General features: G+C 40.5%; 1 protein-coding gene across 9 annotated transcripts in view; it reads right to left on the bottom strand.

Annotated features, from left to right (window-relative positions):
- TCF20 (transcription factor 20) overlaps window positions 1–14,981 on the bottom strand; it is a 185,868-nt gene that overhangs the window by 58,664 nt on the left and 112,223 nt on the right. Inside the window, exon 2 of one of the 9 annotated variants that reach the window (XM_060305628.2) lies at window positions 11,234–11,348. The exons of the other annotated variants lie outside the window; for them this stretch is intronic. The gene's annotated coding sequence lies outside the window, so the exon portion shown is untranslated. The remainder of the gene's footprint in view (window positions 1–11,233; window positions 11,349–14,981) is intronic. 9 annotated transcript variants of the gene reach the window in all.

Genomic DNA, 14,981 nt, shown 5'->3' with positions numbered 1-14,981 from the left:
AACTTCCTATCCCCAAGGAGAACCACGATCACCTCTTAGACATCCCTAGGCAAGATGCTTGAGAACAACCTCAAACTCATCTCTTCCTTGAACTCTTTGTATTTATGGTGTTACCTAATCCTGTGACTTTTCCACCTCTTGGATTTGCCCTTTACCTCTCCAGCCTTGTCACTGCCATTCTCATCTTTCTTGGACTAGAATAACATCTCTAGAAGGTCTCTTTCCCAGAACCAATCACCTGGAACAGCTTTTCTTCACCTGCTGTTTTGACAGCATTGCCTCCCCACATGCCTTGAAGCCCTCTGGCATCTTCCCAACCCAATTTCTGCTCATCTCCACCCTCTCAATCAAACCTGCTCCATCCGCTCTGGGCCATCGTCCTGCCCTCACCTTGAAGCCATCTCTGAAACATCCCTAGGTCCACAAATTCCTTCCTACTGAGTCAGGTCATATGGTTCCCAGAATCTTAAGAGCTCCTGAAATGTGACCTTTTCCACAAGTCTTCCTTGAAGCAGGTCATTTGTTAGCTTTTCTCTGTTAGTAAAAACAAACTTAGTGAAGTGCATTTGCCTTTAACCACTATCTAAAGGTATGCACTATTGATGATAATAGCTACCATTTATTCTGTGTGTCAGGCACTGGGTAGTTTTACATATATTTCAACTTACAGGTGAGAAAAAAAAAAAACAGATAAATTATGTAATTTGCCAAAAGTCACTCTTCTAGGATAAACTGAAGCTGATATCCTATAACTCAAATTCTTTTGGTTCTAAAACCCACTTTCCCTTCTTTCACTGTACCACAAATTGAGCAAGGAGCACTTAAATCCAGGTTTTAAATATTCCTAACACTTTGGGTCTTCCCTGGCGGTCCAGTGGTTAAGACTCCACGCTTCCACTGCAGGGGGCACAGGTTTGATCCCTGGTCAGGGAACAAAGATCCCACATGCCTAGCAGCACAGCCAGAAAAAAAAAAAAAAAAAAATCCTAACACTTAGACAATAACTGTAGCTATCACCTATTTCCTGCATCTCTAACACAAGCCACACACTGTACCAGGCACTTTACATAAATATTAATGTATTTAATCCTCACCATGCTCTAACAAGTATTAGTGCTCCTTTCTGTAAAGTGAGGCTCAGAGAAGTTAAACAAGCAAAACATTCATAGTAAACAGACAGGTGGGATATGGAATGCCCACCCCAGAACCCAACCTGTACTTCTGACAGAAGCCTTCCATGAAACAGCAGCAAGACTTTGACAGATTGGGAGTTATTTTAGAAGGAAATCTTGAAATTTTCCAGAGTTGAGTTGACTTTCTATACCTGGGTAGTTCTATGTTGTTTGCTCTATGTATGTGCAAACATGGAATCTTCCTAAGTAGATCAGGCAAAAAGATTTGCTCAAGGTTTTGATTTGATATTTCATATTCTATATCATATTTGCAGATGAACAGAGCCTAGACCCTTCTTGGTGGCTGACAGGTGTCTCAGTACAATTAGGCCTTAAGAGTAAGATAATGTGCTGATGGTGCTGGCCTGTCCCTGGCTTGGGAGCCCAGAAAGCAGCTTAAGGAACCAACTCAGAATTTGCAAGTCTGTCGTCTAGAGGAAAAGACACCCACCAGAGTGCTACAGATGTAAGAAGTTTGCTCTGAGGGTCAAAATCTGTTTTGTATTAACCATGCAAGCTATAAAACACATCCACCTTCAACCACGATCAAATACATTGCTGGCAAAAAGTGGGAGCACAAATTCATAGCTATTAAATTAAAAAAAGAAAAAAAGCAGAGATGATATGACACCTGGTGAGGTTGGGGTGAAGCTGGTACAAACAATAGCAAAAGCAGCATAAATTAGTACAACCCTTTGGAAAAGCTCTTTGGTAATAAAAATATTAACATCTTTTGACCCAGTAATTCTATCAATATTTACTAGATTTCTATCCTAAGGAAATCTCAAAACAACCAAGCAAAAACCACAGTACCAACGTATTCACTCCAGTGATACCTATAAGCAGAAAAGATGGGCAAGAATCTAACTTTTTAGCATTTGAAAATGATTAAACACATTATGGTATTTTCACTCAATGAAATAGTACATATTCATTGAAAACAACTGTGAAGATTCTAGCACCATAGGAAATGCCTGTTTTACATACTAAGATGAAGAAAAGTAACCATATGTGTGCTATGGTTACAACTATCTGGAAGTCATTTGGTCCAAGGCCAAACAGTACGGAATAGTGAAAACCCTTCTATTATTCAGGGAGGCAGGATTGTGGATGCATTTTCATTTCTATAGACATTAATACCTGCATAGAAAATAATCACTTAAAATTTCATTAACCTTATTTTAAAAATATACCTCTCACACTATCTCAAAAATATCTTTGGGGCTTCCCTGGTGGCGCAGTGGTTGGGAGTCCGCCTGCCGATGCAGGGGACGCGGGTTCGTGCCCCGGTCTGGGAGGATCCCACATGCCGCGGAGCGGCTAGGCCTGTGAGCCATGGCCGCTGAGCCTGCGCGTCCAGGGCCTGTGCTCCGCAACGGGAGAGGCCACAACAGTGAGAGGCCCACGTACAGCAAAAAAAAAAAAAAAAAAAATCTTTGTTCTGCTGACAGCAAAGCACTTTCCTGACTGAGAAGGGAAAAAGGAAGGCAGAGGAGACCCTACAAGCCCAGGGGCAGGTGGGGGAGAAATGGGCAATGTCAGGCAGGAATCCTCGCTCTAGAAAACCTGGCACCAACACCACACATACACTGTGGTGCCCAAGTGAGTGTGTACACAGAAAACACCGGCTCTCTGAGCTATTTTTCAGAATTAGACCTAAAAACAGCTGAATTCCACCCCAGAGTGGGCAGCCCTATTTTTAGACATAATCTCAAATAGCTAAGAGACCACAGCATCCTATCACCACATGTTTCTGTAACTGCATGGAAACGCCATAAACTTCTCCTGGACAGGCCAAAGGGGCTCAATCCCATTCCCATTAGATAACTGCCTGTCTCATATTCACAAGATCAATCTAGATGACCTCAACTGTGGGCAGGATGGCCAATAGTTTTGGAAAAGGCGTAGAGCTGGTGGTATCTCTGGAGCTAGCTGGGGCTCCCTGTGGGTTTTTTCCTAACTGTTGAGCCTGAGGGCTTCTGAGATGTTATTAATTTTTTTTCCTCACTTAAAGGTTGTATGAGTACATAATTTCTAAACCTTCACAGGCAAAAAGGATAACAGAAAGCAATCAGTGTTGCCACTTATAGGCAAAAATGGCTTCATTTTATAACAGCAACAAAATTTAAAAGATACCAGAGGACTAATCCAAAGTAGGAGTAGGCAAAAGCTACATGTCGAAATAAACTTTACCAAAGGACTCCAAAGAAGAGCTCAAAAACAAAACAAAATAAACCAACCCACCAGGGAAACACATAACGTATCTAGATGAAAAGACACAGTATCATAAAGAGGTCAAGTCTCCACAGATCAGTTTATAAAACTAATAATATTCTGGTCAAAATCTCAGTAGGGTCTTAAAAAATAATTTATTTTGAAATAATTTCACATGTACAGGAAAGCGACAAGGTTCCCCAACTGATAATATCATTTTACTTTTTAGTTAATATTTCATATCATTTGTTCCACTACCTATACATATTCATTACCTATACAGTCAACCCTCTGTTATCTATGGGCTCTGCATCTGTAGATTCAACCAACCACAGATCAAATATATTAGGGGGGAAAAATTCCAGAAAGTTACAAAAAGCACAGCTTGAATCTGCTGCTTGCCTAGCAACTATTTATAATATATAGTACTCACACTGAGTTTATAACTATGTGTATGTAATGTAGCATTTACATTGTACTAGGTATTGTAAGTAATCTAGAGATGATGTATGGAAGGATGTACATAGTTTATATGCAAATACTATGCCATTTTATATAAGGGACTTGAGCATCCACAGATTTTGGTGTCTGAGGGGGTCCTGGAACCACTCCCCTGCAGATACTGAGGGATGACTATATACAGCCTGTATAAATATTATACAGCCTGTATAAAAATTAGCTTCTTCCTGACCTCTTTGAGAGTAAGCTGAAGACATGAAGCCCTATCACCCCTAAATAGTCCAGTGTACATTTCCAAAAAAAGGAACATTCAACTGCATAACCAGCATAAAACCCTCCACACCAGGAAATCAACATTCACACTACACCACCAATCCAATCCACGGAGTCCATTCAAATTTTGTTAACTGTCCCAACAACGTTTCTTTTTCCTTTCTGGCCCAGGATCCCATCCAGGAATACAAGTTGTCATGTCTCACCAGTGTCTCACCAATCTGAAATAGTTCCCCAATGTTTTCCTGACTTCCATGTCCTTAACAGAGCATAGCCCTTTCATTCTGTAGCATGGTCCTCAACCTGCATGTCCAGGCTCAGGTCCCGCTATCTTGGCAGTAGTATCAGAGACGTGATGCTGTGCTCTTTTCAGTGTATCACATCAGGGATGGATGGCAAGCCATCCCTCCACTGGTGGTGATGTCAATCTCATTCACCGGGTCAAGCCCATCTCTGCCAGGCTTCTCCACTGTAAAGCTACCACTTTACCTTTGTAACCGGTTGAGTATCTCATGGGAGAATCCTGAGATTATGCCAACATCTTGTTCTTTGTCAAACATCCACTCATTGATGACTCCCATGTGAATCAACCACCTCTAGGATGGTTGCCAAATGGTGATTCTCTATCCATCATTAGCAGGCAGAACTTTCCCTCCTCACCCATGTATTCATTCATCTATTTGATTCTCAAACTATCCACATTTGGCGAGTGGAGACCTCTTCAAACTGGGCCCTGTATCCTTTTGACATGTTCCATTCCTTGAGCATTCCCTTACTTCCTGGCACAAGATGTTTTAGGCTCATCATTTACTTTCCCCACCCACACCCCTGGAACTAGCCATTTCTCCAAGGACACTTGATTCATTTTAGAGGAGGATAATATTTAGAAACAAGGATCTGAGTGCTAGGATTGTTCATTGCTATTGGGATGTCACTGTTTCTAGCTAGAAAATATTATGCATGTACACGAACACCCACACCTATAAGTACTTCTATATCTACAGTTGTATATACGTTTAAGAACCACACGTTCATCCTGACACCTCCAATTCCAACCCAAAACCCTCAAGGATCTTTCCAACCTTCCATCTTTCCATGTTTGTAATTCCCTCCTCAGATAGTTAAGACACCTGGCTCCCATTATCCTCAATATATACTTACATACTTGCTTAATCAATTTACTTACTTTGCTCAACATAACTCATCTCCCAAGCTCTGAAGCCTCATTCTTCAAGTCTCCTCACCATCACCCCCTCAACCAGAGGACTCTCCACTGTCTCTGTGAGGCTTTGATAAATGAATTCTAAAGCTCAATTAAAGAAAACATGTGAAGCTAGTCAAGAAAATTTGGGAAACTGAAAAGTCAGAAGATATTTGTCCTACCATGTATCATAACTTTTTCTGAATTATAATTAAAATAAATTAAAGGGTATTGGGATAACATGCTACATTTCTGGAATTTTTCAGCGAGAAAAATAATTGTGTTAGATCCCATCTCATGATAACCATAAAAATAAACTCCAGGTGAATTAGAAAGCTAAACATTACACACACACACACACACACACACACACACACACACACACACGCATTGTAATTTTAGAACGCTAATAATCCTAGGGAACCAAGCTGACATTCAGTTTTGAGTTTATAAATGCCATTCCTCACTAAATGGAACCCAGGCTTCTTAGAAAAATGGCTGATCCTCCAAGGGGCAAAGTACAAGGTATAAGCCTATAATAACTTCAACCGTGCCAGAAAGCCAGGATATACTTTCAGCCGAATGGAGACATGTCAAACCAGCCTGAGGGGGTACTTGTGATTTTGTAGGATCAAGCTTTTATTCCTTTTACTATATTAGATGAATTAACAATGGAAGAATTCCAAACTAGTTCTCTAGCTCTGTATGTATGAACATGGATAAATTTTAGAAATGATACATACGAAAAAGGCCTGGTGTTTGGGAATATGGTTCTAAGTGAAGGGAGGGAGGTACTCAGGAGGATCCAACTGTGACATCTGTTAAATCTGGGTGATGGGTACACAGGTGCCATTAGACTCTGTGCTTTTCTGTTTGTTTGACACATTTTGCAAATAAACAAGATTCTGGTTTCCCACTTAACCGGTCTGAGGAAACACCACAGAGTTCACAGCATGGAATTTAAGATTCTTCAGCTTCTGACACCAACAGAATTTCCAGCTCCGCTTTTCATGACCTCATTTCACACCTCCTACTCCAGTGACACCGAACTTCTCTCCATACCCCAAAGGTGCTTCAGACCTCAGGTCTTTGCCCAAGCTGTTACCATGTCTAGAATGCTAGTTCTCTGTCCACTTCTACCATCTGATTAACTCAGACGCTTCTGTGAAGACCTGCTCAAACATCCCTTCCTCGGGAGCCTCCTTCCAGTGAGTCAACCACTCCTGTCTCTGTCCCCACAGCTCCTGGCAGCATGATGTAGCAGAAAGGGCATGCATGGACTCTGAACCCGGACACAGTCAGATTCTGAACTGGTTTTGCATCATACCGTTAGTGAGATCTTGAGCACATTACTCACTTCTTAAGCTTCGGTTTCTTCAACTGTAGAACAGAACTGCCCTGGAGTTTGCCCTTGATAAGGTGAAAGATACAATGCACTATTCCACTAAGAAGACTTCTCCTGATACTGGAAGCAAGTCCCATCTTTTCCTTTATTACTGATAAATTTCAAAATAATAAGTCTAGAAAATGGCTGAGAAGGATACATACCAAAACATTAACTAGGGGAGGAATAACTTTTTACTTGTTTGATTTTTTTTTTTTTAGTAAGACTAAAGCAATATTTGCTGTTTATGGAAATTATAGACTGGATATCCTGTTGTCCCCTCAAAGTCAGGATCTAAAAATCCTAATCTCATTTCTCTCCCCCTCCCCTTTTAATTCTGCCCTCAGCTGTGAGGCCTTAAACAGGTCACCCACCCCTGTGCTTCCACAGCACCGTGTGCTTACCTCTCCATCCCATAATCATTTGTGTACACCTGTTTGGAATCACACTGCACAACCCTCACCAGCACATCTGGAGTCCAGCATGTCACACTCCCTCAGCTCCGGGGATCCCACATTGCCTTTCTTCCTCAGTAGCTGTTTCTTCTCTTCACTCTCCTTTTCTGGCTTCTTTTCCTCTTTCCCAGCCTCTAAATGTTGGAGTGATTAAGGGATCAATCCTACACAAATCCCTAGACCAGTGGCTTTAAACCTTTTTTTGACCAAACTACACACCAACCTGGTATACGCACACTACATTCACTTATGCACCTAGACACTCATGCCTGAAGCAGAAGTTTCAGAAGAAAGTTCTCATACTTCATCTTACTCTGAGGCATGGACTGTTATTTTCCATTCTGTTCTATTTCATTTTTTTTAAGTACCGTTCATGACCCACTAAATTGATTTCACAACCTTCAGTTTGAAAAACTGCTGTGGATGATCTCATCCACTCCTTTGGCTTTAAATACTATCTCTGTGCTGATGACCTTCCCGTTTATATCTCCATCCCCACCTTTCCCCTGAGATCCAGACATGCCAGCTGTCTACCTGACATCTCCACTTGGACGCCACTAGGAATCTCAAAGTTAACATGTCCAGCAAAGCACTGTTGGTTTCCTTCAGTCCCTCCCCCTGCCTGCCTTGTCCCTCTCCATAAACGGTGCAGTGGTCACAGTTGCTCAGTAAGGGACGGTGCTGGAGTATAAGCTCCCTGGACCTGGCGCTGCCGCCTGATGGGCTTTGAGGCCTTGGGCAGTTGCTGAACCTCTCTCTGCCTCACTGTCTTCATTTTAATAAAGTGCGGTTTTCAACTATACCTTCCTCCTGGGACTGTTGTGCAGACCGAATGGACTTTTAACTGTAAAGGACATAGAGCAGTGATTGGCACATGGCTGCTGCTGTTTGTCATCATTGTTGGGTCCCTCACATCCAGTTCTGATCCATTAGCAATTTCCATTAGCTCTGACTAAAGAGAAAGAGTCAACTTTAAGTCTCCAAGAAGAGCCTCAAGAATCAGCAAATTGATCTGGCGTTGGAGGATTTTAAAGAAATAAAAAGACAGATCATTTCAGTAGCGTAGGATCTTCGTGAATGGCTTTAGCTCTCGACTGTATTTTATGTTCTCATTTCATTTCAAAAAGGAAGAAAAAAAAAGGGCAAGCCAGAACCATAACAAGGAGAGTGCCAAGTGTACAAATAACAGGCACTGAGAGACAAAAGAAACTACTCCTGACAACTGTTTGCTGTCTTTCTCTAGAGATTTGCAAAACGGGATTTCCCTGGTGGCGCAGTGGTTAAGAATCCGCCTGCCAATGCAGGGGACACGGGTTTGAGCCCTGGTTCGGGAAGATCCCACATGCCGTGGAGCAACTAAACCCGTGCGCCGCAATTACTGAAACTGCGCTCTAGAACCCGCGAGCCACAACTACTGAATGAGCGTGCTACAACTACTAAAGCCCGTACACCTAGAGCCCGGCTCCACAACAAGAGAAACCAAGGCAATGAGAAACCCGCGCACCGCAATGAAGAGTAGCCCCCGCTGACCTGGCGGCAACTAGAGAGAAAGCCTGCATGCAGTAACAAAGACCCAACGCAGCCAAAAATAAATAAATAAATAAATTTATTTTTTTTAAAAAAGAGAGATTTGCAAAGCAATAACCATAAAGCCCTCCTTGACTGCCCCCGCCCAATCAGCACACAACCATTTCTCCCCTTACGGGACAGTGAGAGCACCAAGCCTTGCTTTCTCACCTAGGAGTCAAACCAAATGTCTTGAAGAAAGAGACCAAGAAAAACATGTTTAAAAAAACTTCTGGAAATAGAATTTTATTTTAGTAACCCAAATGAGCAAAAATACAACTTTATTTTTGCAAGGTACAATTGCTTTCCCTATTAAACCTGTTTTCAATAGATTCTCCTGAGTGATGCACTGGAAAAAATACTACATTTAGAATCAGGAAACCTATATTTAAATACTAGTTTTGCCGCACTTGTTCTGTGACTTGGGCAAATTACTTAACCTGAAAGTCCCACTTTCTTCATTTGCAAATTACCTACCTTGTTGCCTCACAGGAATGCTCAACAATAAATCTGTAAACTGCTAAGTACCACATAAATTAAAGTGATCATTATCAGTACTACCGTCATCTCTCACTTTCCCAGGTAAAAATCTGAACCAATGACAAAACAGGCAAGAGACAAGCAACAAGGAAAAAAACTGGGAGAAGTTATCTATTAATCAATCAAACAAACAAAATACAACAAAACCCTAAAAAACAAAATAACAAATGACTGATAGAAAACCACTCTGTGACAGTTAATTTCTGTGTCATTCTCTAATTAAGAAAGCTCCCATACCCTGGGGTCTATAGTCCATTCATAAAAATCACAGCAGGGTTAAATTTAAATCTTCATCAGTGCTCATAATTCACAATCAAAATGCCAACGGAGCACATTCTTATTCTATAGGCAGGAGCCACAAGCCACAAGACAAATCCCCACCTTCCCCACTGAGGGACAGCGGCTTGACTGTCAAGACCCACTTGGAGGCAGCTGGTCTCTGACAAGCAGGGGAGCGTCTCTTCCTTCCCTGACCACTGGCATGGAATTAGCAAACACCAACTTTAGTTATTTTGAAATAAGCCCATAGAGAACAGGTGGCTGATGAAAAGGCATCACCACTTGCAATCCCTAATTTTGAAAATAAAAGTCAAAACAACATAAACATCTTCTGAAAAATCAGCAATTTCCAAACTTTCTAGATGGTTATAACAGTAACTAAACTTTATCTGGTGATTACTATGAGTCAGGCAATATTCTAAAAGCTTTAGTTATTAACAAATTTAATCAGCACGACCACAGGTAAGTACAATTCATATTTTCATTTTTTAGACAAGAAAACAGAGGCACAGAATAGTTATTTGCTTAAGGTCACACTGTTAGTAAGTGGCAGAGCTGGGGTTCAAAAATCGGGTAACTGGCTTTGGAGACCATCTCTAGATACTGATTCTTGGAGAATCCTCTGACCAACACTGCTTGGTTTTCCTGACCAGTGTGCCACCTTGTACTCAGTGTCACACTGAGATGTAACCAAGACTACAGTGTGGTGTCTCTCACGTTATGGTCACTTGTTTCAAGGTGAATGTTCAAATAACATGAGCCCCTGAAAATAAGGTCTCATTTTCTGCATTCAATAAAATAATTTGGGAAAAAAACTGAATGAAATATATATATATACATCTTTTAAAAAGTAACAAGAAGCTAACAGGATAATGAGGAATTACCAAGTTAATATCCTAGAAGGAATGGAAACCCAAAGATGTAATAAGACTGCTGATCTGCCGGAGGTGGTCAAGGGGCCCAGTGGCATGCCTGCCCTTCTAGGCCCTGCATAGGGAGACACTTGGTAACCTCGGCCCAGCCCCAAACCAGGGGACTGAGGCCCTAAAGGGCTGCATCCTAGGAGTAAGAGTGAACTAGAAGTAAACCAGTCTTCTCATGGACTCAGCTTCAAATCACCAGGAGAAGATCTCAAACTCTCAACCCAGATTAAAGTAATCCTAGTTCGCTAGTGCCCTCAGACACCTGGAAAAAGCAAATGAAAATCTTCCTTGGAAAAAGACATGAAGGCCTCTAATTATTTCTATAAATAATGTTGCAAATACTACATCTAGCACACAAACACATGAACAGACAAAATACCATGAGTAAGAACCATCATAAACAGTCAAAGACCCAAAGGGACTCCAGATAAATGAACTGAGAAAAGGAGATTATGAAACAACTATATTCACTCTGTTTTAGGAAATAAAAGCCAAGCTTGAAAAATTTAGCAGGGAACAGGAATCCATAAAAAACAACATAGCAAATTTGAAAGGACCCAAACTTTTCAGTTTTTATTGTATTTTTCAATACAATAAACCTATCCACTGAGTTCTTAATTTCAATTAAACGCAGATTAGTCAAAGAGAGAACTGGTTAAATGGAATACAGGTCAAAAGAAACCACTCAAAATGAAAAATAAAGAGGATAAAAAATATAGGAGAAGGGATAAGTGATCAAAAGGAAACAGTGAGAAAGTCCAACATACCCATATAACTGGAGTCGCAGAACGAGAAAAGAATGGGGACAAAGCAGTATGTGGAGAGACTTGCTGGGAATCCTCCAGAACAGATGAGAGAAATCAAGCCACAGATTCAAGAAGCCTGGTGAATACAAAATCAGTGATCTTTATTATCCTAGAACGTCTTCTAGAAATAACATGGCCTGTTCTGTAAGTTTAGTGCCACAACTAATTAACTAGGGGCCAGACACAGAGAATGTAAAGACGCACACTCCCAGCATGTGAAGAGCTCAAAGTCAATCACTTAGAAGAGATATGTAAAATCACAATAATCTAATACTCTCTCTACCTTTGCACTACTGAAAAGAAGGGGGGGAAGAAAAGAAAAGGAAAAGGCAGAAAAAAATGCTAGAGAGACGTATTTAAAAGGAAAATGGGTTAAGCGTAAAGGCAATAAACGAAAAGGTGCTTGCAGGAGTAAAAGTAAGGACACTCCAATGTTAGCCAAGATCCAGGCCTAGATGCTATTTCCATTCCGTTCACTGTGCTAATTAAGCATACCTCACAATCTAAACTCAAAGTCCTTGGCATGAGAAATTCAAAGAAGAATCTTTTCTTCATACCTTCTCCCCAATCTACCTAATTAAAATTTTTTTTAAATGTTAAATCTAGGGGCTTCCCTGGTGGCGCAGTGGTTGAGAATCTGCCGGCCAATGCAGGGGACACGGGTTCGAGCCCTGGTCTGGGAAGATCCCACATGCCACGGAGCAACTGGGCCCGTGAGCCACAATTACTGAGCCTGCGCATCTGGAGCCCGTGCTCCGCAACAAGAGAGACCACGATAGTGAGAGGCCCGCGCACCGCGATGAAGAGTGGCCCCCACTTGCCGCAGCTAGAGAAAGCCCTCGCACAGAAACGAAGACCCAACACAGCCATAAATAAATAAATAAATAAATAAAATAAAATTAAAAAAAGTTAAATCTAAACAGACAATTCTGACTTAGCTCTTGGCTCTATTCATGGTGACATAAATAATTCTAATGAGCATCTGTTCCTCTATTACTTGAGACAACGTGGAGAAGCTGGCTCTTGGAAGTTCAGGTAGAGGAAGGAGAGTTCCACCAGGAGCTGAGTGAAGAGCAGTCATTTGGGAACAGAGACTACCTGTAGTGAAGTATACTACAGGTAGTATAATGTGAAAATATAATTCATGGAATCCTCAAGTTATATGAAAATCAATCTTGTAAAAAGCCCAAGGATCTCTGCCTTCTAGAAAACTCAAACTGCTAAGGGAACCCTCTAATCCAAGGAGATAAAACACAGGGAGGGAAACAGCTTCTGTTGTTGCCCTTCCCTCAAGCTTCTGTAGCATGTACATCCCCGTACTGGGAATCAAGTGGGAGAGGAGCTGGCACTAATACATCAACCCTGCTCCCAAGTCAGAAAGCTGACATGCAAAGAAGCAGGTGATACTGAGCAATGTGTTGATGAAATAAGGCAAACCCTTTCTGAAGCCTAGTGCTACTGAAGTTTCAGGATAGGCTGTCCATCACTTGGGAGCGCTCCTGTGATTCTGTGTTTGGAATATGACCTTCAGACTAAAACACAAAGACATGATTCAATACGTAACTGTAAATGTCTCTGTCTTAGGAATAAAGTGGCTTACAATATTTTACGCACACTAGGTCTGCCTCTCAAAGCTTGGTTTCTCCAGATCTCATGAGTCTTCTGAGCTGTACAGGCTTCAAAGAGATCAGGAAAAAATACAATGACTAAATAAATATACAGACATCAAACAATCTTCAAAATCATTCAAAATTTCTTCTGTTTCTGGGATTCAAGTACTGTTCAAATGTGCATACAGGCTTATTCATATCTAAACCAATAAAAAAATAAAAATAAACCAATGTGTCTTAGGAATTCCAGTGGTCCAGTGGTTAGGACTCAGAGCTTTCACTGCCAGGTCCCAGGTTCAATCCCTGGTCAGGGAACTAAGACAATGTGTCTAAACTAACTTGTTCAAATGTTACTAGCGAAAAAGAATCTCAAATTCTCAGACAATGTAAATCACATATCTGATATCTGATCAGAGTCTAGTATCTAGAATATATAAAGAACTCTTACAACTCAACAATATAAAGACAACAACCCAATTAAAAAATAAGCAAAGGACTTTCATAGACATTTCTCCAAAGATATACAAATGGCAAACAAGCACATGAAAAGATGCTCAACATTATTAGGGAAATGCAAATCAAAACCACAATGAGATACCACCTACCCGCTTGGATGGCTATAATCAAACAAGGGAAAATTACAAGTGTTGGGCAGGATGTAGAGAAACTGGAACCCTCATATATTGCTGGTGGGAATGTGAAATGGTACAGCCACTTTGGAAAACAGTTCCGCAGTTCCTCAAGAGATTATATACAAAAAAAAAAAAAAGATTATATACAGTTACTATATGACCCAGCAATTCTACTCCTGTATATACCCAAAAGAACTGAAAACAGAGACACAAACAGATGCCTGTATGCCAATGTTCACTGCAGCACTATTCAAAACAGTTAAAAGGTGGAAACAACCCAAGTGTCCATCAACAGATGAATGGATAAACAAAATGTGGCATATACATACAATGAAATATTATTCAGCCATAAGAAGGAATGACGTTCTGATATGTACCACAACATGGACAAACCTTAAGAACATTAAGCTATATGAAATATGCCAGACACAGAGGACAAATATTGTACGATTCCATTTATGAAATATCTAGAACAGGCAAATTCAAAGAGACAGTAAATTAAGATGGTTAAAATGGCAACTTTGTCATATACTTTTTTTTTTACCAAAATTAAAAAAAGAGACGTTAACGTGCAGCCATTTTTTTTTTTTTTTTTTGTGGCCATTCCGTGTGGCATGCAGGATCTTAGCTCCCCAACGAGGGGTCGAAACTGTGTCCCCTGCAATGTAAGTGTGGAGTCTTAACCACTGGACCAGCAGGGAAGTCCCACGTGCAGCCATTTTGGAAAATAGTTTGGCAGTTCCTTACAAAGTTAAAATACTCTTATACAATCCAGCAGCCAGGTTCCTAGCTATTTACCCAAATGAACTGAAATTCATGTAAACACAAAAACTTGCACATTAATGTTTACAGCAACTTAGTAAACTGCCAAAAATTGTAAGCAACAGAAATGTCCTTCAATAGGTAAATGGATAAACAAATTGTGATATATACATACACTGGAGTATTATTCAGCCAAAAAAGGAAAGAAGTAATGATACATACTACAATGTGGATGAACCTAAAAACATGCTAAGTGAAAGAAGCCAGGCACAAAAGGTCACATACTGTATAATTCCATTTATACGAAATAATCAAAATAGGTAAATCCATAGACAGAAAGCAGATTGGTAGTTGCCAGGGGCTGGGGGAAGTGGAAAACTGAACCATCTGCTTAAGGAGTATGGGGGTTTTCTTTCGGAAGTGATGAAAATATTTTGGAACTAGATTGAGGTTGTGGGTGCATAATGTTGTGAATGTACTGAACACCACTGAATCGTTGAACTGTTCACTTAAAAATAGTTAATTTTGGTCAAAGGGTACAAACTTTCAGGTGTAAAATGAATAAATTCTAGAGATTTAATTTACAGCATGATTAATATAGTTAATAATAATGTATTATATTAAAAATGGTTCATTTTATATTGTGAGTTTCACATCAATTAAAAAAAGGAAACAAAACCAAACCCAGGGTTTCCCTGGTGGCGC

Source organism: Globicephala melas, chromosome 10, assembly GCF_963455315.2.
Source record: "Globicephala melas chromosome 10, mGloMel1.2, whole genome shotgun sequence".
NCBI lineage: Eukaryota > Metazoa > Chordata > Mammalia > Artiodactyla > Delphinidae > Globicephala > Globicephala melas.
The sequence above is the reverse complement of the archived record's forward strand: the minus strand, read 5'-3'. Positions and strand labels throughout refer to the sequence as shown.